Source organism: Puma concolor, chromosome D3 (genome assembly GCF_028749965.1).
Source record: "Puma concolor isolate L17-30 chromosome D3, mPumCon1.1.hap2, whole genome shotgun sequence".
NCBI classification, from domain to species: Eukaryota; Metazoa; Chordata; class Mammalia; order Carnivora; family Felidae; genus Puma; species Puma concolor.
In genome coordinates, this window is record NC_141678.1 from 45,367,950 (window position 1) to 45,391,339 (window position 23,390).

The following is a 23,390-nucleotide window of genomic DNA, read 5'->3' on the forward strand; positions in this document are numbered from 1 at the left end:
CATTCCATACTAGAACCCCACACCTGCACTGGAGACTTTGGTCCCTGATAAATCAGAAGAGCAACACATAGGCTATTATTAACACTACACTCAAAGGTTGTTGGGGTGACAGGGATGTTCAGACTTGGTTTTCTTCTACTTTCTTTCTTTTCTCTTCCTCCCAATTTTCCATACACTCCGTGGGGACCGAGACCCTGTGTGTCCTGCTTTCAGTTCCATTCTCAGTGTCTAGCACAGAGTAGGAGCTAAATAAATATTTGCTTAAGGAAAAATGGAAGGAATGCATCTAGCTCAGCCCTGTTAGCTTGCAGACAAGGAAACTGGGCAGGGAGCGGAAACTTGCCAGGGTCATGCAACTGGTAGGCAGCAGTGGGAGTGAAGCCAAGTGGCACTCCTCACTCAGTGCATCCCTCACTCCAAGCCATGAAGAGGGCTCAACATGGCTACACTGGTTGAGGGCAAGGGAGACTTGCCACTTGAGTGGCAAAGTCCACAGACTGAGGAATACTGTGTAAGAGGGTCCTAAGGGTGCCCAAAGATGGTGTGAACCTATATAGGGAGGTGGTGGCATTGAGGGCTGCCCAGCACAGCCCCAAGACTACAAAGGTGCACCTTTCTTGGGCATGCTATGTTTGCCTAAATTTGTTTTTAATCAGACCTTGGAGAAAGCAGACGTTCTGGAGTGGCAGAGGCTGGTGGCTTGTTGTTTGCATCAGACCATGGACTTGACTATATGTGGACAGTCCTACAGTTGTTACCACTGATGGCGTGCATGCTTTTATGTATTTTGGGGTTTTTTTCTTTTAATAATCAGATAATAGTTTACATCTGTACGTTGGCAAGGAGCCACAAGGAAGAGCATCCAGACAAAGAGGAGAAAAGCCACACTGGCAAGTGGGGGAGCTAGGAAAGAGAATCCAGATACTTTGCCTTCTGTCCCTGTGGATGGAAGGATTTAAAGTTCACTTTGGGGGAAGGGGAGAAAAGGGGAAGAGAGGGCCTTTCAGGAATCACTAGTGGATGCAAAAATGGTTATGTTAAAAGTCCATATGCATTTAGTCCCACGTTGTCTTATTGTCTTAAAAACTCTCTAAGGCGAAGGGCTTCTGAGAGGTCAGCAGCAGTTGTAGGAGTGGCAGGGAGAGGCCCGGGGCTCAGGAATTGAGTGGAGGAGATGCAAGAAGGGCAGCCACTTATGGGGGCCTCCGGGCCCCACACCCCCACCTGCGCGAATCCCCCTACTCTCCCCATCTGCATCCCCACAGCCTTGGAGGAGGGAGCAGAGCCCTATCTGGCTTGCCATCCAAGTCCCAGAAAAGATGGATTCTATTTCATCCCCAGCCAATGGGGTGGCAGGATTTGGCTTTGAGTCCTGAGAGAATGTGCTAAGCTCCCAAGTCTGGGGCCACTCTGGACTTTGGTGAGCCCAGGTTTGCACATGAGAACAACACCAGATATTCGACTACAGCCTCACATTGAGTCGATCCACCCAGTCTGTATATTTGGACACAGAATTAACAATTATTTGAAAATATCTGCTTCTTTGGGGTACTTGAGTGAATCAGTCGTTAAGCATGTGACTTTGGCTCAGGTCATGATCTCACGGTTTGTGAGTTCAAGTTCCACATCAGGTGAGCTCGAGCCTCGTTTTGGGTGAGCACCTACCCCACTTCGGGTGAGCCCTGCTTCTCTGTCTCTCTCCCTTCCTCCGCCCCTCTTGGGATTTTCTCTCTCTGCCCCTTGCTCACTTGTGCCCTCTCTCTCTCTCAAAAAAAAAAAAAAAAAAAAAAAAAAAAGAAAGAAAATCTCTGCTTCTTTGATCAAGCTATTGAATGGGGAAAACCACAAGGATTGATTTACCTGCAGGTTTACAGCCAAAGCAGATTTTGGAAACGGGTGTTCAAACAGCTTATAGAATTTCAGCTTAGAGGTCCTGAAGCTCCATCAGCTGAAGTCGGCGGAGACTGGTTAAGGATATCCATGAAGCAGAAGTAGTTTAGATTATTATCGGTTTTTAATTTTGATTTTAAACTTAAAAAAAATGTTTTTGTTTACTTATTTTGAGAGAGAAAGAGTTTGGGAGGGGCAGAGAGAGAGGGAGAGAGAGAAAGAATCCCAAACAGACTCCGCCCTTGCCAACACAGAGGAGGACTCCATGTTACAAACCATGAGATCATGACCTGAGCCAAAATCAAGAGTCGGACTTAACCCACTGAGCCACCCAGGCGCCCCTGATTTTGATTTAAAAAAATTAACAATCAGGGGCGCCTGGGTGGCTCAGTCGGTTGAGCATCTGACTTCGACTCAGGTCATGATCTGACGGTTCATGAGTTGGAGCCCCGCCATCGGGCTCTGTGCTGACAGCTCAGAGCCTGGAGCCTGCTTTGGATTCTGTGTCTCCCTCTCTCTCTGCCCCTCCCCCGCTCATGCTCTGTCTCGCTCTCAAAAATAAATACCCATTAAAAAAATTTTTTTTAATTAACAATCAAAAATAAATAAATTAATTAAAAATCTTCCAATCGTTGACAACATTACTTGACGAGTCTGAGATGCATATTTATTTCTAGTCCAAGTTGTAAAGCAGAGACATCCAAGTCAACAGAACTCCCACACAAACCTTAAGGACACAGGATTTTTTTGTCTGTTTTTAAAACATTTTCAGCATAAGAACATATTCTAAACATATAACAAGTAAGGGTGTACTTGTTAGTACTAGTAACGGCGATGACGACATTGAGACAGAATAAAGAAGGAAGGAAGCAGAAAAAAAAATGAAGGCAATACTGACAGCTACTCAGATGGCAACCTACATAAATTAGTCAGTTTCCTTATCAGAGATTTACATGTTAAAACTGCTTGATATAACCCAGCAGGAAATTGAACAAGTGATTCTATGTCCAGACTTGGAAACAAAAATAACCGCTCAGGGCCTACACACATTAGTTTGTTCAAACTTGCGCTGATAAAAGTCTTTTTGGCTGGAGCTGTAGTGTGCAGTTATGAGACTGGAGGGTTTGGTTGGTGGATGATTGACACTAAAACAATTGCAAGCGCTTAATACAGGAAAGCATGTTTCATGGAAGTCTCAGCTGATCCGTGGTAGCCACTGAGATGAGGCAGAATGTAAGATACTGCATGTGATTTAGCATCCTCCCTGGTAAAGAAGAAAGAAAACCTCCTCTGTCAGCGCTGCAAAGCAAGGTTAGCCTATGAATTAGGCTTACAGTCATCTCACGTTCACATATTCTCGTTCATACTCACACACAGATACTTCGCTTTCTCCTCTTACATTTGTACCCATTCCAACACTTCTTAGTGTTTCCCCAAGAATGAGAATGGTTTTGGAATTTCTGACTTGTAATGTTAGGGACAAGCAGACATCTGCCGGTTGAACCCTTTGGGCCGGGACCCCCCTGCTCCCCCTGGCAGGCCCTAGACGCTTTTCCAAACAGTCTCTCTCTGCTCTCTGCGAGTTCCCTTGCATACCACATGCATGTTCTATTTATATGTTTCTTTGTCCTGAACAAGATTTGGCCCCATTGTGTGGGAGCAACACCAGCAAAGAAAAACAAAATCCATCCACTGAGAGAAAATGGATATTGTGGGAGCTTGGAGAAATTTACATACTTTGCTCATTCCATTTTCTGGTGATGTCAGAGCCAAAGAATATGCCTTTAAAAAAAAGTCACACACACACACACACACACACACACACACACACACACACATTAAAAAATGCTGGAGCTCACCAGCTCTGTCCATCAAGTGGACTGTCATGAAAAGGAGAAATGTAAATACTCCCTTGCCTGTCTCCCCCTCTTCCATTTCCCTCATCAGCCCCCTAAAGAATCTAACAAATTAGTCCAGACTCCATTTGGATGGAATTAAAGGCCTGTCTGCAAAAGGATGAGGGGTATTAATGGAGATGGGCTGGGGTTGGGAATAGCAGTGGGAGGTGGGAATGCGGTGCCTGAGTCTGGGGTGACCGCTCTGGCGTTTCATGGAGGCAGAGAGAGGGCCGACTGACACTTTATAGATTGGGTGTAATGTTCAGGGAATTTGGCATTTCTGCCACAGGGCTCCGGCTGCTCTGCTCACCACTTTCTTTCTCCCTGCTGGTAAAAGTGCAGGAGAAAAGGGTTAAATAAATGTTTGTGATATGATAAGGTGCTTGTTTATTCAAGGAATGACAGATTATTGGCTCCAAAGGCAGCCCTGAAAAATAGTACAAAGGAACTGGCTCTCCCCTCTCGGATGATGTGATTTCCTCCTAGATTCTGCTCTTTCCTAGGAACACTTTGCTTTGGGAATGAAGAAGGATGATTTTCCTGCCGTTGGAGACAGAAGGCTGGAGCCCCGGAAGCTGGCCAGGTACTGGGATGGCTTGTCTTGGGGAGCGCTTGTCTCACCGAGCTTGGCACCAGCATCCCCGGGCCCTGCTCACCGTCCCAAGGAGACTGTGCAGCAGGCAGCCTGCCGCCATTTTTTGGGCTACGGGAAAAGCATCTGCCAGCTCTGGAGGAAAACTTCTTCCCCAGGAGATCCCGTGTGCAAGGTCTTCCTCCAGACACAGACCGCCACGTCCATCCCAAGACCATCCTGACACTCCATGAGCATACACATGATCAAATGCACATTTGTGTAGTTATATGCAAACACGGGCTAGACCCCAGGAGCTTTCTCTTGTTGGGCTCTGGTGATTTCATAGCTGGTCCTGGAGGAGAATTCAGCTCCAGAGCCCCTAATTTCTGCGCACTTATCCTGGGGGAGGAAACACCACTGACTGCCAACCCTGAACGTCACAGAAAGGCCTGGCCTGGGGAACCTGGAGGCAGACACCACCGAGTGTGCTCCAGCGGCTAGGCCCACACTCTGCTGAGTTGCTCAGTCCATGTCCTGCTCCCAGATGTCACTCCAAGCTGGCTCCTGCCTGCAGAGAAAGAGTTCCTAGCTGCCCGTGTTTTCTATGGAACTCTCCCTGCCCGCCACCCCCCCACCCCTACCCCCGCCTCCCCCTTCCCCCTGGCAGGCTACAGAGAGGTTGTTTGCATATCTGCCGAGTGGAAGGGTTCGAACAAGATGTTTGGCATAGTTCTCATTTGAAAAGAACTCAGTGCCAAAGTCAAACACCAAGGAAAAAAAACCGTTGTGATTGAACTGCTGTTTTTCCAGGATCCTGGGAACTACTGTGTGATTTTCACAATAGCCTGCCGCCGTCTTATCAGCCAAGGTGCTTGTCTGAGAGACACAAGGCACCAGCCTAGGGAACCCAGTGCCCTTCAGACACGATGACTAAGGCTGACTGCAGGGACATTATCAAATATCCACGTTTGGGCTATTTTTATGATTGCATTCAGTACTAATGGGGCTTGTTGAGGGTACACAGCCATGTGCTCATTCTTGAACTTATACAAGATAAGATCCCTGTCCCAGGGAGCTTACTGCCTGACTTTTGCAAAAACCAGATGGCAGAAAATGGTTTCCCTCTGCCCATCAGCAATGATGGAAGGAGTGGAGATGAGAAGGGGTACAGTCAATTCATAACTCTCCCAGGGTGGGACCTCTGCTTTGGCATTTATCCCATGTGACATTTTAATTGTGGACTATCTTTTCCTCCATCATCTGCTACTCCATAAACTACATCTCCTGGGGGCTCTGAGAACTCAAGCTAATTTGAATATCAGCCTAAGTGAAGCATTATTAGATACATAAAGATGCCTTCTACCATACACAGACACATATATTATGCATAGACACGCTCACAATAGATCATGGATTCCCAAACTAGGCATTAATTGGTTTTGGTCTGCCAGTGGGGACAGCAGAATGTGTAGATGTGACCTAATGTTGTTGATCATGTCTGAATTATAGGCTGTGATACTGGAGTAGGAAGGGACAGCAGGACACCCCATCACTATCCCCACACTCCAGGACAGCTTCTGTCCGAGTCTGTCTCCAGCTGTGAAGTCAGCAAAGCAGCAGGAACAGGCCACCTTGTCACACACACCAGCATCATTGTCCCCAGAAGAACCTCCTTGCATGTGAGCAGGTCAGTGGACTTGTGTTTCAGGATAATCCCCTACCTATTAAGGCATTTGCAATCGTGTGGGTTTTCTTGAGGAACAAAAATCTACTTTTTATGTTAATGAGGGAACAATCTTAGCAAAGGAGCACGCCCCAGGTGAATCCCAGAAATGAGGCAAGTGTTTGTTACTCCACACATGCTTATCCTTGGAAGCCAATCCTGACACTGGCATTTGAGTCGAAGGAGTTGATTTGGGAGGTGACCTGGGGGAGAGTCAGCAGAGGAGCAGGGAGGGAAGACCAGACATGGTGTGGGCAGTTACTGCTGTGGGTAGCTGGGGCTCAGCCCCGCTGGGGACATCTGAGGGATGGTATAGGATGCATCCAGAGCTCTAGCTTTCTAGGGGCAAGGCAGCTGGAATATCAGTCCATCAATTCCTCTCCGCCATTGGCTGAGGGTTATTCCAAGGACTTGCAGCTCCCAGGAGCTTCCAGCCTAGCTCTGTGTGCACACTCAGTGCACTCCTTTAGCCAGAAATGGCTCTCAGGCAGAGTTGCAGTTGCTTGCAGGCTTGCTAGTGTGCAAGAAAATGGTGGGAGCCAAGGACACATAAACAGAGATCAGAGTCTCTCATAGATCCCCTCCCTTGCTCCCTCCCTCCTTCCCTCTCTCCTTCCTTCCTTCCTTCCTTCCTTCCTTCCTTCCTTCCTTCCTTCCTCCTTCCTTCCTTATTTTCTCCTTTATTCCTTCCATTCTTTTTTTTTAAGTTTATTTATTTATTTTGAGAGAGAGAGAGAGTGAACAAGGGAGGGGCAGAGAGAGGGGGAGAGAGAGAACCCCAAGCAGGCTCCGTGCTATCAGCACAGAGCCCATTGTGGGGCTCAAACTCACAAACTGTGAGATCATGACCTGAACTGAAACCAAGAGTCGGGTGCTTAATGGACTGAGCCACCCAGGAGCTCCCCTTCCATTCTTTTAATAAGGAACTCCTTTGAGGTACATTGTAAGTATGTATAAATTTGCTTGAGGAGGAAATACATATTGAGAAGTCTAAGATAAACAAACAAACAAACAAATAAATAAGAAGAGAGAAGAAAAACAAAGGGTCCAGTTCAGCCTTCATTTCCTCTGGGAAATCCCCAAGCCTCTCCTCCCATGCCCTGTGTCTCAGCCTGAGTTAGGTGCCCATTCTGTGGTTCCAGTACCACACTGAGAGCACCCCACCTTCCCCTATTACCCTGACTTGTAATTGTGATTCATTTATGACCCTTCCAAACCAAGGCATTCTTTTGTTTGTTTGTTTGTTTGTTTGACTTTCTGTATTCCCTGTACTAACTTGCTTGGAGATGAATAAAGCCACTCTTATCTCTACCCAAAGTTTTAGAGTTTAGCATTCAAGAAGAGAACTTCCAACCAAGTTACCTTGGAGCTTTTGTGATTGAGTTTGAGAGTGCCTGTCCTGAAAAACAAAAAAACAAAAAAACAAAAAAACAAAAAAAGGACTCCCCATGGAAGTGAAGTGGAGAGCTCAGGTACTCAGGCTGAAAACTGTTCCTGAAGGTTCGTGTCTAGCAAAAGGTAGTAGCTCATTAAACATTCATGTCCAACCTTGCAAAGAGAAAAGCAGGGGAAGCTTTATCATTTATCATTCTTCAGAGAGGAAGAAAAAGTACATAACAGGGCACAATCCAGTCACCACCTCCAACCAAGGTGGAGAAACCTCTCCCTGTCTCCATGATTTGAGCCAAGAGATGCATTTCTCCAGAAATAGATCTCTTCTCTGTTGCAGATGATTTGAAGACACTGTGGTGACCTTCACCCCTAATTCTCCCCCAGGAGACTCTACCCTGCTGGAACCCAGAGCACATCCCTTCCTCACATGGTGCCCATCTCTGGGTTTCCTGCTGGCTGACCAAAGATCTGAGGCATTCCAGACAGGACTTCCCTGGGCCTGTGTTCTCTGTAGTCGGCAGATCCCCATTAGAGCTCCTAGAATTGTCCTTGTCATCTACAAAGGAGAGCAGTCATTCTACTCCAAGGATATTCAACATCCACACCATTGACATTTTAGATGAGAACATTCTTTGTGGTGGGAGTTGTCCTATGCAATGTAGGAAGTTTAGCAACATCCCTGGCCTCTATTCACTAGATGACAGTATCACCCCTTCCAATCACAACAATCGATATAGATATTGCCACATGTCCCGTGGGGATAAGATCATCCCTGGTTGAGACCCATTGGTCTAACACAAGCCTGTGAGGAACTGGGAAACCACGACCTCTGGCCTGCAGCCTATTTTTGTAATGCTTATGATTAAAAATGGTTCTGACATTTGTAAAGATTTATTAATAAAGAAAAATCAAACAAAGAAAATAGATGATAGAGAATATGTGTGGCCCTGATATGGCAGAACATGCACTGGGGTGGAAGGACACAAAAGAAGCCCACCAACTTTGGGCACAGGGTAAAGCAATCCTCTGGACACTAAGTGTCTTCAGTCAAATGAAGGACCTGGACCAGCTTCAGGAGTTTGGGGGTTGACATACAGTATCTAAGGACATGGGAGGACAGCTGTAGGACCAGAAAGAGACCCCCTCATATGACCACCACATTCTCATCACAAAAGATTTTTATCTTTAGTCAGACATTGTCTTTTCACAAGACATGGCACGGGCTGTCTTGGAAAGAACCCGGGGGAATGGTTGATTGTCTCATACCCTACTGGGTGAGAAAGCTTCTAGAGAACGTCACTGCCATTCTACAATGTTCATGCCAGGATAAGCAGAGATAAGTGACAAATGGTTCACTTGGGGGAAGGTAGACAGGTCAGCAGAATTTAAATTCAAACAACAGGGGTTGCAAACATGTTATGCCTAAAAACCAACCTGAGGGGTCCAAGAAGGCTTTCCAGGGAAGGTGGCATTGTCTAGGAAGTGGAATCAGGAAGGCATTAGCTAAGTGAGGGGTGCTTTTAGAGGAAAAGGAAGAAAGGCAGGGGACGTTGCTCTTCAAAAAGAGCACAGCAAGAATAAAGGCTTGGAGCCTAAAGAACAAGGTGTATTTGAAGACCTATGGGGAGTCTGGTATTGCCAAAGGGGAAAGTGAGAAGTGAGGAGCTGGAGAAGTAGACACGGGTCATAAAGGGCCTCATAACACATGCTGAGGAACCTGTCTTTTATTCTGTAGGCAATGGAAGGTCATGGAATGGATTTTTTTTTTCCACAAGTAACATGATAAGTTTTGGATAAATCATTCTCCCTCATTATGTTAGAACAGTCCCACAACTGTCTTCTGAGGAAAACTCTTTTCTCACTCTTTTAAATGACAAAGGTAACACATGTGCATTGCAGAAACTCTGGGAAGTACACCAAAGCATAATCAATAATAAAAAAAAAATTACAAATAAACCCCTCATGCAGAGGGAACCATTAAGAACTTTTTGGAACACACTTTTCTAATCTTTTTTGTACTTATATTTTTAAGTAGCTGAGATTATACATACATGGTACTTTGTTGTCATTGTTTTTCTATTTGTTTCATATCTATCTCCCAGTTTCTGAAAATGAAGCCAATGAGAGGCTTCATTACTGGTCTCCCTCCTTCTACTTTTCTTACCCCACAATCTCCCCCCCAGCCCATTCTATTCTCAACACAGAAATCAAAGTACTTCTGTCAAAATGTACAGAAAACTATAAATAACAATAAGAAAAAAGTTACATATACATGCACTATCCAGAGTCTCACTGTGCACATATTAATGTATTTTTTCCGTGTCTTTTTTCTGTGAATATTTTTAAACAGCTTACGCCACATGAAGCACAGTAATTGCCTTTCATTTCCTTGTAGCATAAGCCCAACTGTTAATAGGAAGTCAATTATACAAACTAATATTTATTAAGAAAAACATTTGCCATTCATACAGTCCTCCAGCTAATGTAGATCTCCCCTTCTTCCTTCAGCCCCAGATCAAGAGAGGCTACCACAGAGCAGCAACTTGGTTGGATTGCTTAAATCCACTGCAAATTTTTTGTTTTAAATTACTTTCTGGTGTTATGCCCTCAGCTTGTAAAAGAGATAGCATTTTTTTTTTTAATTTTTTTTTTCAACATTTATTTATTTTTGGGACAGAGAGAGACAGAGCATGAACGGGGGAGGGGCAGAGAGAGAGGGAGACACAGAATCGGAAATAGGCTCCAGGCTCTGAGCCATCAGCCCAGAGCCTGACGCGGGGCTCGAACTCCCGGACCACGAGATCGTGACCTGGCTGAAGTCGGACACTTAACCGACTGCGCCACCCAGGCGCCCCAAGAGATAGCATTTTTAATATGAAATTTGCTGTCATGTTTGCAGTAAGGACATGATTGGGGTCTTGTCCACTACGTCAGGTGATGTCTCCTGTAAGAGGCCTCAAGAGAAACATTCTTTTCATAGCTATTGCTAAAAAATGTTTTGCTCCTCAACAGAGAGCATGAGTTTTAAGAAAACTCATTGACAGTGCAATCCAGGTAACTCAATGTATTCTTTTCTTTTTATTGGTCACTAGAGACTAAAGCTTATGTCTAGTATAATAACTAGTATATACTATATGGTATTCTGTAGGGTATAGACCAATATCGCCTTTTTTATATATATAAAGTCTTTATTACAGGCAATACTGGTCCACACACAACATAGTACCAACAGTATAAGTTTAATCTTTCAAAATCATCAGTTAGACAACAAAAGATCAAAAAATAAAATTTGAGTCAATATTTAAATATTATGAGAATATTAAAAATATTCTCAATGCACATTATCCTCAGTTCCCTTATTAATCATAAAACATACAAGTATAGAAAAGTACCTCATTTAACATATATTAGTGCTTCATACCAGCCACCATGTAGAAATGTATAGCATAAATTTGTGTCCTAAACTTTTATCTATCCTTGTCTCATTCTATCCTTATTTCCTCTTTCCCTTGACTCTCTGTATAATTATAATTATGTATAATATTCATGCATGTACAGGCACATATATCCATATAAAATGCATATGTATACATATATTTCTACAATGCACTATCTCTTATGGTATAGTAAATTTATAACATTTTTGGAATGAGAAAAGGTCTCAATAAGCAACTGTTGTACAGATAAGTAGGCAGGGCCAGTCTGGAGACAGGGAGACCAGGTAGAGAAGTATGGCAAAGTGACGGGCAATGCCAGTTTGACCTAAGGCCACAAATGTTCAGATGCACGGAAGGAAATAGAATGAGAGATATTTGTAAGGCAGAAACATCTCAACCTGATGACTGGTTAGTTGGGATGGAAGGAGAAGTGACCTTGAGGCTTCTGGCTTAGACTGTAGAGTTACCAGTTGGGGCAGGGAGTGTTCTATGAGGAAGCGTGAAGCACTCATTCTTGAACACGTTGATCTGAAGGAAACTGTCCAGGACAGCTGGATGGAGATGTGAAGCCTTCTTTACCACTTCACAAATTTACGTTGATGTTCATTTGCTCCCACTACTTTTCTCTGCCTGGAAAACAGCCACTTTTGCTTCTACTACTGACCTAATTTGAGCCATCTTTGTGGGTCCAGTTGAGTTCCTAAACTTCCAAGAAGTGTATTTGTTCACTTCTTTCTTCTGACCTCCCATAGCTCTTATTATTAGGATTCCACTCAGAGCAAAGGTGTGAAGTTGCCCCATGTTGCTCTTGTTCTAGGTCACAGGTGAAAATCACCTACTTATTCATTGAATGAATATTTAGTGGGAACCATCCACACATCCTGGCTAGGTGATGAGCACACAGGTGACTCAAGCATGGGGCATGATCCTGGCTGTCCACTGGAGGAGGAGACAACACACACTATATAAACAAGTCCCTGTATGCCTCCTGAGGGCACACAAGCTCCATTCTCTTTCTTATACTTTCTCATGGTGGCAAGCTTGCTCAGGTTACACACAGAGCCAAGCTTCAACAAATAGCATATCAACTGGTAGATTATTGATTCAAGCCGGCAGAAGAGAAAATCCATAGCAAACCTTGGTGGATCAAATCTGATCTTTTTTGAGCCACCAAGATTCCCTTATACAATTTGAGTCATGACAGTTAATAATGCAGCCCCCATCCCTAAAGTGTGGCTTTTATCTGCTTGGCCACGTTAGGCCGGCTCCTGTTGCTCAGGCCCAGGAGAGGCAAAATCTCATCTGACACTCTGACGTGGCCAGCAGGTTTTTGCTCTTGCAGAGTGGACCTCATTTTTACTAGTAGCCAACAGGAATTAGAGCCATGGCAGTAAGGACTGTCTCTACTCAGATACATAAAGCAGGTGAGGTGACTTAGTAGCATTTCACAAGGTACTGAACTGGGAGTTGGGAAGAGTTGTCTTCAGGCACTGAATCTACCCTTAACTAACTACTTTCACTTGGGCCGGTGGCAACCTGCCCTAATTCATAAAAGAAGGTAGCAGGAAAGGTGATATTTCAGAACACTTTCAGCTCTTTTTCTTCTGTTTTGTTTTGTGAGATTAAAAGAAAAAAATGTCTGTGGTTAAGAGTTTTCCAGAATGACGGTTACTCAGAGTGACGTCTCTGAGTGCTCCAAGCACATCAATGGGAAGATCTAGATATAGAAACTACCAGGTTTAGAAGTTAGGCAATATTCGGGTGTTGTCTTGGAGAAATTCTTCCACTGCATGAGAATGATTTATCCAGAAAGGACAATGTGCCTGGGTTGAGGTGGTGTCCTAAAGTCTCAACACCTCCAGCTTATTGCCTGGAGCATGAAGGCGTGGCTGAGAGTCTTCAACTGGGCAAGATGGAGAAAGCTCTAGGCCTGAAATGAAAGACGTCACTCCTGGTCCCACCACTTGCTGCTGATGGAGCTTGGGACAGAGTCTGAGATCTCTTTGACCTCAGTCTCTTTGCTTAAAAAAATAAGGGTTTCTCTTCAATTTCCTGTCTACCTCTAGCATCCTATAACCTCTTGTAAACTGCATGCACGTGTGGGTATGTGTGTGGTTTGCAGCAAATGCTTTGTTTAAAATTGCAAGTTCTTTTAGTGTTCATAATGACAGTGTCTGACGATTTCTAACATTCTGGAAACAAACAGCTTCTTGGCTTTCTTCAGCACACCACACAGTTGTGAAAAGCACACAGGCTTTGAAGCTGAGGGACCTGGGCTCACAATCCACCACTGCCACCTCTTAACGGTGTGGCTCTGAGCAAGTTACGTTATAATTATCGCTGGGGTACACTTTTGCCGTGAGGAGGGCCTGTCAGAGCGCCTGGTACATAGTCCATCTTTACTCACTGGGTAATTCTCCCATTGTAATGTCTGCAGGATTTATAAAAACATTTGAGTCTACTAATCAAATGGCTAATGGATGAACAGTGCTGTCATAGTTTGATGTATTCCACAAGATAATGAGGTAAGAGTGTCTTAATGTAGGAGATAAAAACAAATGCACAAACTCGACAGGCTCCGTTTCTTCATTTATGAAATCAGGGGCTGTACCAGATTATTATTAAGACCTCTTTATGAGTTTACAATTTTGGCTTATAAACTGGATCTGGATGTAATTTCAAAGCAATTCAAAGAGATAAGTTTCAAAATGGGGTTTTAAGACTAGCATCATCATTGCAATACATTAAAGTATGACTACTTTAGAGGACAGTGTTCATTTGGATATGTAATTCGAGTCAGATTATTTTAATACTATTTATTGGATGCTTACTTTGTTACATTCCAGTGGCTTGGTTACTTTTGTAGCCACACCTCAGACATGTGGGAAGAACAGGAAAAGATGGAGGAAGAGATGGAGACAGAATAAGGTAGCAGGTCAGGACAAGAGCAAGGACCAGGCAAGGCTGGTGGTGTTTTCGGGCCGAACAATGCCTCTTGCATACGGTAAGTCGTACTTTATGCCGTTGTTCCTGAAAGTAGCTTAGACGCACTTGTAACTTGACTCATATTCTATTGAAAACACTTCCATGACAAAACTTGTTGTCAAAAAGATGTTATTCCCTAATTCTAAATCTATATTGGATCTGCTTAAAGGAAAGTTCAATTCTAGTTCTTTTCCTGGAGAGGAAAAGTGATGTCAAGCTACCCTGATGAGAGCCCGGTGTGGGAACAGCTTGTCTGGCCTCCTGGGCTCTCTGGGGGAAAGTAGATGGAGAGGAGGAACAGATACATATTCCAGAACTGGACTTTGAATGGGACTTTGGCCAAACTTGGCCCAATTTCTCAACTGAGAGAAAGCACTGACCAAAGCTGAATGCTGACTCAGAGCCAACTTGCTCCGGACACATTGTCCTCTGCCAGGCAAGCTCAGTGCCCTCTCCCCAAAGCACTTATCCAGCCAGGGGGAGGCAATGCCGGGAGCAGAAGCTCCGCTGTTCCCCCCTTCCTTACTGCCTGGTGCCAGCTTTTGTGCAGCTCTCATGACTAGGGGAGGGGTGGGGGGGGGAGAGCGAAGGAAAAGAAGGGCAAGTGGAGAGAGAGGAGATAAGGCCACCCATGAAGATGCAGGGTGAGAGAAAGCCAGGAAAAGCCAGGAGGGAGTCACCGCAGGAAAAGAAAGCAATCTGAACAAACTTGGGGACTAAGGGAAAAGTGAGGAATGGTTTCAGGGAAGCCTCATGAACATGATGGAAAACAAGGAGGAAGGGAAGGGTCCCAGGATGGAAAGACAGTTGGGGAAGAGATAGCAAGGAATTGGATCAAGTCAGAGCTCCTTCAGGTGCTGACCCAAACCTCGAGTTCAAACCTTCTTGATTTAGAAAAATGTCCTGTGATTAACTCTTCAATATGAAGCCCAGTGTGTAGGAATTTCCTTTAACTGTTGCTTCTTTACATACTTCTGGAATGACAACGAATTTAAGCACGATAGCTCATTTTCCAGGAAGATTCATGGCAGGATTTCTAATTCTGCAGAGACTGCATTTGCAGAAGTTGTAACAAGAATGGCATGCTGAAATGTTGGTGGGGGTGGAAGAGGGGGAGGGGTTAATATTCAAAGTGAGGTTGGCATTCATTTTGAAGTCACTGCCTTAGTTTCAATAGAAATATAAGGAATCAAAGAACCACATTACTGGGCGATCAAGGTTCTAATGTCCAACATGCCCTGTCCTGGGGAGAACACAAACACATGGGACTCATGGCTAATTCAAATGTCCACTCAGTACCCCATTTGTCCAAGCAGTTATGTCAGAGAATAAGATTGTACAAAGTGAATCTTAATTCTTTCTCAGTAGCTGTCTTCTAGAGGTAGACTTTTCAGGCTGAAGAAACAAAGAGCAGAATCAAATGGTTGATGTAACCTACACCTTATGTAAACAACCTCTGGGAGATAAACAAAAGTAAGAGGCAACACCTGTAATTGCTAAGTCACAGGATCGGCCAATCCAATTCCACCGTGGACATAAACAGCCTCTATCAGCCCTACAGATAACACCCCCAGAGCAGCTGATTCTTCTTCCCAGAGGGGTGTGCACACTTGGACCTATGAACCTAATCATTTAGTAATTATTCATTTAATATCTGTCTTCCTTTCCAGACTTAAGCCTGTTGAAGGGTTTCACAGCTCAACAAACTGGAGATGCCCAACAAATCTTGGTTATCTGACTACAGATACCACACCAGTGAACCACATAGAAAATGTGTTTCTTACTCTGTTGTGGTTAATTTACTTTTTAAAAAATTTTTAATGTTTGTTTTTATTTTAGGACAGACAGAGCATGAGTTGGGGAGGGGCAGAGAGAGAGAGAGACATACACAGAATCCGAAGCAGGCTCCAGGCTCTGAGCTGTCAGCACAGAGCCTGACACGGGGCTCGAACCCATGAACTGTGAGATCATGGCCTGAGCCAAAGTTGGACATGCAAGCAACTGAGCCACCCAGGTGCCCCTTGGCTAATTTAAAAGAAGTGACATGGAAAGTGGAAAAGCCCTTGATATCAAGGCAGTAGCTCTGCTCGTGCCCCAGCTCTGTTATTAACTTGCTGTACAGCTTTGGTCAAGTCACTTCCCCATCTTTTTCCCTGACTTCTTTGCTGTGAAACATGCCCAGATTAGATTCAATTACCTCTGAGGCAATCCAGCTCTAATAGTCTGTGATTCAGCTTCCCTATAAAGTGGACAGGGGAGGTTTATTTCTGACCACAACAGAACATGAGGAACTCATAAAAATGCCAAACACCACCTAAAGGAAAAGTGGGAACAAGATTTTGTATGAAATATGCTAGGGTTGCATGATGCAAATGTTTCTTTTGTGAGAGAAGGAAGGCCATAGGATATGATTACTTAATCTACCACCAAGCTTCCTGGGCAGCTCTGGCCAAGCTAAAGATACCTATCACTCTTGTTCAAGGTCCATTTCCTACTGAGATGTCACATTGTTGAATTATTGTTGAGTTGAAGTCCAAAAGGGGAAATATTTTGCAATCTAGGGTTGGACCCTGGAACTATACAATCATGATTACTGATACAGAGTTTCCCAGAAATACTCTGTGCACCAGGGCCACACTGAGGAGCCCTCAGGTTTCAGTGTGCCATTTTGTGAGCTTACTCCGCTAGCGGTGCTGTGTTCCATGAACATTTTCCAAATGAGGTAGTGAAAAGATTTCGTTTTGCCTCTTGTTGGACCATTTCTTTTCTTTAATTATATATGAAATAAAGTTTTAAACAAGACTCTTCTTAACAGCTCATTTTAAAAAGCACTTTAGGAATAAGGTGATATTTGTCTTCACATATTTGTCCCCCTGTGATGAGCCAGGGGATAATAAGCCTGGAGCTTCCTGAATCTTAACACAGATGCTGTTTTGATGGTTGTTGACTCTTAAAACTCCCACCACCCCAACAGAGTTCTTCTTTGCAGTGGTGTTGGTACACTTGCAATTATGGACCTAATCATTTATAATAACGGCGATAAAAGGAATTATAACATGATGTGTTCAAAGATGCCTGGATAGGCATTCAGAAACCCCACTTTCCCACCAATTAGTGTATGACCCTGAGGAAGTTCCTGTCTCTCTGAGCCTCAGTTTGTTTCCCTGTGAATGATTCAGCCTGGTGCCCAGAAGCTCCAGGTTCTATGGAGAGCCTCTGAAGTTAAGGTGAGAGGCAGGGGAAGAGGAGAAGAACCAAGAAGCAGATGGGCTCTGGTTTTCTGTAGCAGAAGGTCATTCTTGTCTTTTATGTGTTCAGAGGCTGCAAAAAATTTCACTGAAGAAAGGATTCTGCTGCTTATAAAGAGTTTGAAAAGCATAGGAAACCCAAACTGGTTAATGTCCCATGGATCATGATGAAAAAGAATCCTGGTTTCATTTTTTTTTTCATGTTACCAACCCCCAGGCCAACCCCAGGTGGAGCCGGGAATTGGGGAAGCACTGCATTTGACTGAGTCTTCAGTTGAAAACTTAGTTAGAATTAGAACTTTAACTTTTAGAAGGGAAGCTTAGAGCTAATCTGTCTACCTCTTCACTTTGTACAGGAGAAATCCAAGGCCTAAAAGGTGAATGACTTGTCCAAGTTCATGCAACCAGGTTGATGGCAAAGTCATCATCAGAAGCCAGGTCTCTAAATCCCAGCCCTTGGCCCTTCCCAGTGCACTGTGCTCTTGGAAAATGAAAGAACCACAAATGGGATGTATAGATATCTTCTGTTGGTGATCCAAAATAAAAATAGTCTTCATCTGCCTCTGTGGTATAGGTTGATCTTTAGATCTATCAAGACCCCCCCCCAAAAAAAACAAAAAAAAAACCAGTGCATACACACACACACACACACACACACACACACACACACACACACACAGAGGCACTTTGCCAAGAGGGATAGGGGTAATGAAAAATCCTTGGCAACTGGATACTTCAAAGCTTCAGAGGGTTTATCTAAAGAAGACTTTGAATAGAGTACAATGTTTTATGGGTTCTCCTAATCCCCAGTAAATGTGCCTTGCTGAATAAGCAGAAACATTTTTAATGACTACTGGAGAGTTATAGACCCAGATCTGTGACTGTGTGTTAGAGCTCTGTTTCCTAGGACCTTTAGTCTCCTACATCACAAACCTAGAACATCCTTTAATCTCATTTTAGCCTCACAGTATCCCTGGGAGGAGTGTCATATGTGAGTCCAGAACCTGTTCTCCAGCTGGGAAGTGAGTGTTGGGTGAACATCAGAGACAGGCACACTTTGTTGAGTTCAGGCCAGGAGGGGGATCCCACATCCAGGGAAGCTCAGGGGGATCAGGTCATGATGTGGGAGACTAAAAGTGTAGAAGAAACAGAGGCCCAAGGCCCTGTGGCTCAAGATTCTGGGAAGGAGACTAAGGGCAGAGAGAGTCCTGGATGCTGAGGGGCTATGAGGGTGGCAAAGCCAGTAAGCTCTTCCTCCCTTGCTCTGTTGCTATTCCTGCCTGTCTTACTTCTGGGGCCTCAGGCCATTCCATTTGAGGCAGCAACTTCAGTGGGGTTGGAATTATAAGAATTTATCCACTATGTTAGAGCATACACTCTATGGGTGTAATGAGCAAATGGGGGCATTTGCAGGGCAGGTAAGACTTGAGTCTAGGCTACAAAGTCAAGCACTGTGGCTTTCTGAGGTCCCTTTCAAGGCTCACACTGGGTCTTTTAAACTTACTCTCCCTTTTGAAGCAGTTCTACTTTTGAAAAATTCATGTCATGTTCTCAGTTTCATCTCCCTCTTGACAATTAGAACTCCTTTTTAGGAGATGGGGGGTTTAATTGTCACTTGACCACTGTATAGATTGATGTGACACACCAAAGCAAGCCCAGCATGGTTCAAAAAAACCTACCAAAGAGCAGAGGATAATAAAAGGTACCAAACACAGAGCGTGAAGTGAAATAAAGCAGAATTGCTGTTGTCTCTACCTTCTGCAGCAAAGGAAACAAAACAGGAATTGAGAAGAGTCAAGGTTAGGATGGGCCTGGCCTCTTCCAAGGCTATATCTGTAAAAAAAAAAATGCTAGATGATGGAGTGAAAATTCAGGAAGAAGATAGACACACTTTAAAAATATATAGTAAGTTCCAAAAATGATTCATGCAGGACATCTGACATTTTTAGTGGAAATTTGAAAGAAAAATCAGAAAAATGACAACATCCTTCTACCTGAAGTGAAAATAACTCATGTACTTTCTTCTGACCTCAGGTCTGGTAAGTCTTTACCCTGCAAAATGGGGTAGAAGAAAAATAGCTGTAAGTCATATCCCATGCTGAAAGCTGAAAGATTTTCAAGACAAGAGAAGGTTATTGGAAGGCCCATAGCTCAGAAATAAAAGGCAAACAAAAACTTTGGTAGTGAAAAAAGAGGCAGAGACTGCCTGGGGAAAGACAGACAAGGGGGTAGTGAAAGAAAGTGAAGGGGGGTCCACATAGAACACTTTTTATCAGCCAAGGAGCATTCACATGAGGGTACCCATAAAGGCAGTAAGGCTCCACACTTGCATATAAAGCAAGAAGAATGATGAGATATACAGAGCCTGCATCCAGCTTTCCATGCCTCACCATAACCCTCCCCAAAGCCTAACATTGAGAACATCCTCGAAGTTCTGGGTATGTGCAATCTTGGGCCAACCACTCACATTCCAATAACTAAGATTTTCAGTGTGGATCTTAGGGAGGCCTAGGGAAGCGTATCTTTTGTTAGGAGAGGAATCCAGAGAGATTTGGCAGATGTGCTATAATAAGGTTCACTCACTGAGCATATGCTTTAAGGTCACTTACTGTAGAATCATAGGGCTCTGTGGGTTTGGAAGGTGGAAACATTAGGTATCTATTGTTGTATAACAAATTAAAAATTGTGACCCAACTGTATTCTGTCTACAAGCAACTCACTTCAAATATAATGATATAGTCTGGTTGAAAGTAAAGGAATGGAATAAGGTAGGTCATAGAAACACTAATCAAAGAAAAACAGAAGTGGCTATATTATTACTGGATACAGTAGACTTCAGCACAAAGAAAACTACAAGAGATAGAGAGGGGCATTATGTAATGATAAAAGGGTCAATCTACCAAGAAGACATAATAATCCTGAATGTGTATGCACCAAAAAACGGAGCTGCAAAATATGTGAGCAAAAACCAATAAAACAGAAAGGAGAAATAGACAAAGCTACAATGATAGTTTGAGACTTCAACACCTGTTTCTCTCTCAACAACTGAGAGAACAACTAGTCAGAAATTAGCAAAGATATATAAGAACTCAATAAGACATTAACCAACAGGATCTGACTGACATTTATAGAATACCACCCAACAGCAGAATATACTTTTCAAGTCCTTAGGTAACAGATATGTCTTTGACTGTTTTCATAGCACAAGCATATCTCACATACAGTTTATGTATCTTTATGTTTGACATAGGATATATTCTTCTATTTGCATATAAGTGAATAAATAGAGATAGGAAGTTGCATATACATAAATTAATTTATTCAATTTGCATCCTTTCTTGTGTATCAGGGACTGTGTTAGATGCTTGATTACATGAAGAACTCAGACAATCCCTGACCAGAATTACTTGGGGAGTCAGAGTTCTAGGTGGGATAAAAGTAGAGTGAATATTTGGAGTAATGTAGGGAAACAAAGGGATAGATTCCACCTGGTGTGGGTGCCAGGGAGAATATAAAAGGCCTCAGGGAGGAAGTTTCACTTGTGTCAATTCTTGAAAGATGACTAAGTGTGATCTAGCAATCCTGAGACAACCAAAGTGACCACATCCCTCACACACACTCTTGTGCATACAGAGGGAGTGTGTATATATATATATATACATATGTATATATATACATATATTTTAATATCCCAAGTAGCCATGCCAGCCTTGTAGCTGGGGAGCCCAAGAAAGAAAATCCACTGCACCTTCGGATCATTCCTATCTATCTCAGGAGGTCTAAGGGAGGTGGGAAGAACCTTCTCCAAGTGCCTTCCTCATATCATTCCTCCGTTCTCTCTTCCAGCTGGTGAGCCCCAACAGCCATAGATCTTCCAAAGCTAGTGAAGCCAGGATAGACTTTCTGATAAACAGACATTTAAGTTCTTTACTAACCTTTTCCTGTAGGTTCTAGCTCTTATCCTCTGACTTGTTCCTCACAAGCTTCTGTCAATCTTATCAGTCAGGTTAGCTGGACACAGTTGTATATCATGTGTCCTTGTTTTGCTTGTAGAAAATAAGAGTCTGTTACATAACTCCTCCATCTCCACAGAAACACAGATGAGCCCCTTTTGTTTTTTGTGATGCTTTCAGAATCTTTGGAAAAATATTCCATAAATAAACAGATTCCAGGGCATTGGGGTACTTGATGGGAGGAAATCATCTATACAAAAAGTGAATTTTGTACAAATAGCAACTATGAAGGGGAAGATGATATCCATGGATACTCATTCATACTCCCAGTATAATATAGAGATCTGTTTATCCACTGAGTCAAACAAATAAACATACATATATTTCAAGGCTCCTTTTCCCTGCCTGTGGCTGAGGAGGAAGAAGGCTTTCATTTCTACAGACTCCCAGTCACTCCTGAGGAGCACACTCACATCATGTTTACATATCACAGCCTTCCTGCTACTTCACCAAACGCCTCCTAGCCTTTGCTCAGTGAGCCAGCCGGGCTCCCAGAAAAGCCTTCATTCTTTCCCAACTGTGCCTCCTAGGACAGATGTTCTCTATCAAGAACACCAAGTCCTGTCCTGAGGTCGTAACCAGCAAAAACTCATGAGTGGCCCTTGCCTTTGGGAGATGATGTCATGCATTGTGGAGATGTGTGCTACAGTCTTCCCCCCAAGGCAGAAGATAGCATGGACAGCATGGGGGCTAGGGTGGGGGATTGGGTGAGCCATCCCCCTCTCATGTGATGTGTGGCTGCAGTGCATAAGCTAGCCTGGGAGAACATCTCTTGTCCCAGTCATCTCCAGGAGAGGATTGTACAGCTCCTTGGACAGTTCCCAACGCCCTCTGCCTGCAATACATTCTTCTTAAGGTAATGCTGCAGCATAAGCAAGTGTTCTCTCCCATACTCGGCAGGCTTTCAGCATGGCCCCACCATCTGTACAGAGAGCAAGGTTTCACATGGCTGTGGCATCCTCCGGTGAGAACCCAGCAGTCTGGGGGAAAGCAGTATGAGCAGCAGAAAGGATGCCCCAAAGCTGAGCACTCTACATGACAGGGCAGGCTTTGAGGGCCTTGCTTACTGTACGTACACTAACACACTTATATGCCCTAACAACACTTTGATGGACGCTAACATGCTCTGATTTCTGAGCCCACAGCCAACAGTAGTCAATCCTCAGGGGATCCTAGAGCCGGCAGGGACAGGCCTAGTGACATTGCCTAGCACACAGAGTGTACTCAATACATATTTGTTGAACAAAAGAATGAGCAAAGACATCAGAAAAGGCCCAGCTAACAGGAAGAGAGGGCTCTCCAAAACCACTCAATCTGCTAAAATTGATGCTCTTGTGCCTGAGGTCTATTAGGAGAAGGAAAAGAACTCCAAATTGCAAACTGCCTGGTTAGTGCTAGAAACTTAATTTATTATCTCAACTACTTACACAGTTATCCTGTGTAGTATAAGAACACATTTTACAGACAAGGAAATGGAAGCACGGAGAAGTGGAGTGGTTTGCCCCAGGTCCTTCATCTAGGAAGAAGCAAGGCCTTGGTCCCAGCTCGGATCTGCCTCAAAGGCCTGTGCCCTTGACCATATTTTACTACCTCATTTTAGACATCACTTCAAACTGAGCTCTTCCTCTTCTCCTTCCTGGACCAATTCAACCCTCCACCTATCCCTCTGTGTTGTTTTAACAGATATCCAACTGGTGTCTCTGTTTCCGGTCTCTGCCCACCATCATTCCATGCATCATTTTTCAGGCTGTACCTGAGTAATCTTTATCAAAACCAATGCAGATCATGTCATTCACTGTTAGAAACCTCAGATACCCCTCGCTGGCCTGGCACCCATGGTCCTTCCTGGCTGGCTCCAGGGTGCCCTTCCAGTGTCACCTCTGCCACTTCCCACAGCACTGCCCATTGCCTGACCATTCTTATGCTTTGTTTATGGGACTTGGGAAGCTTCCCCTTCTTCTCTCAACCCAAAAAACAGCACCCTGTCACCCATCACCACCTGCTACCAACATCACCTTTCTCCCTCTACCATCAAAATCCTCACCTTATCCATGACTCCTTCTTGGACTTGCATGGAACAGCCCCTGCCCTGAATTCACACAACACAGCATATTTACTGAACATATTAAACTTAGTATTTAAGCATATTTTTTCCTTATAAGCATATATTTTCTAACAGTTGGGTATTTTGCTTGATATAGTCCCAATTCCTGGCATAGAGCCAAATACA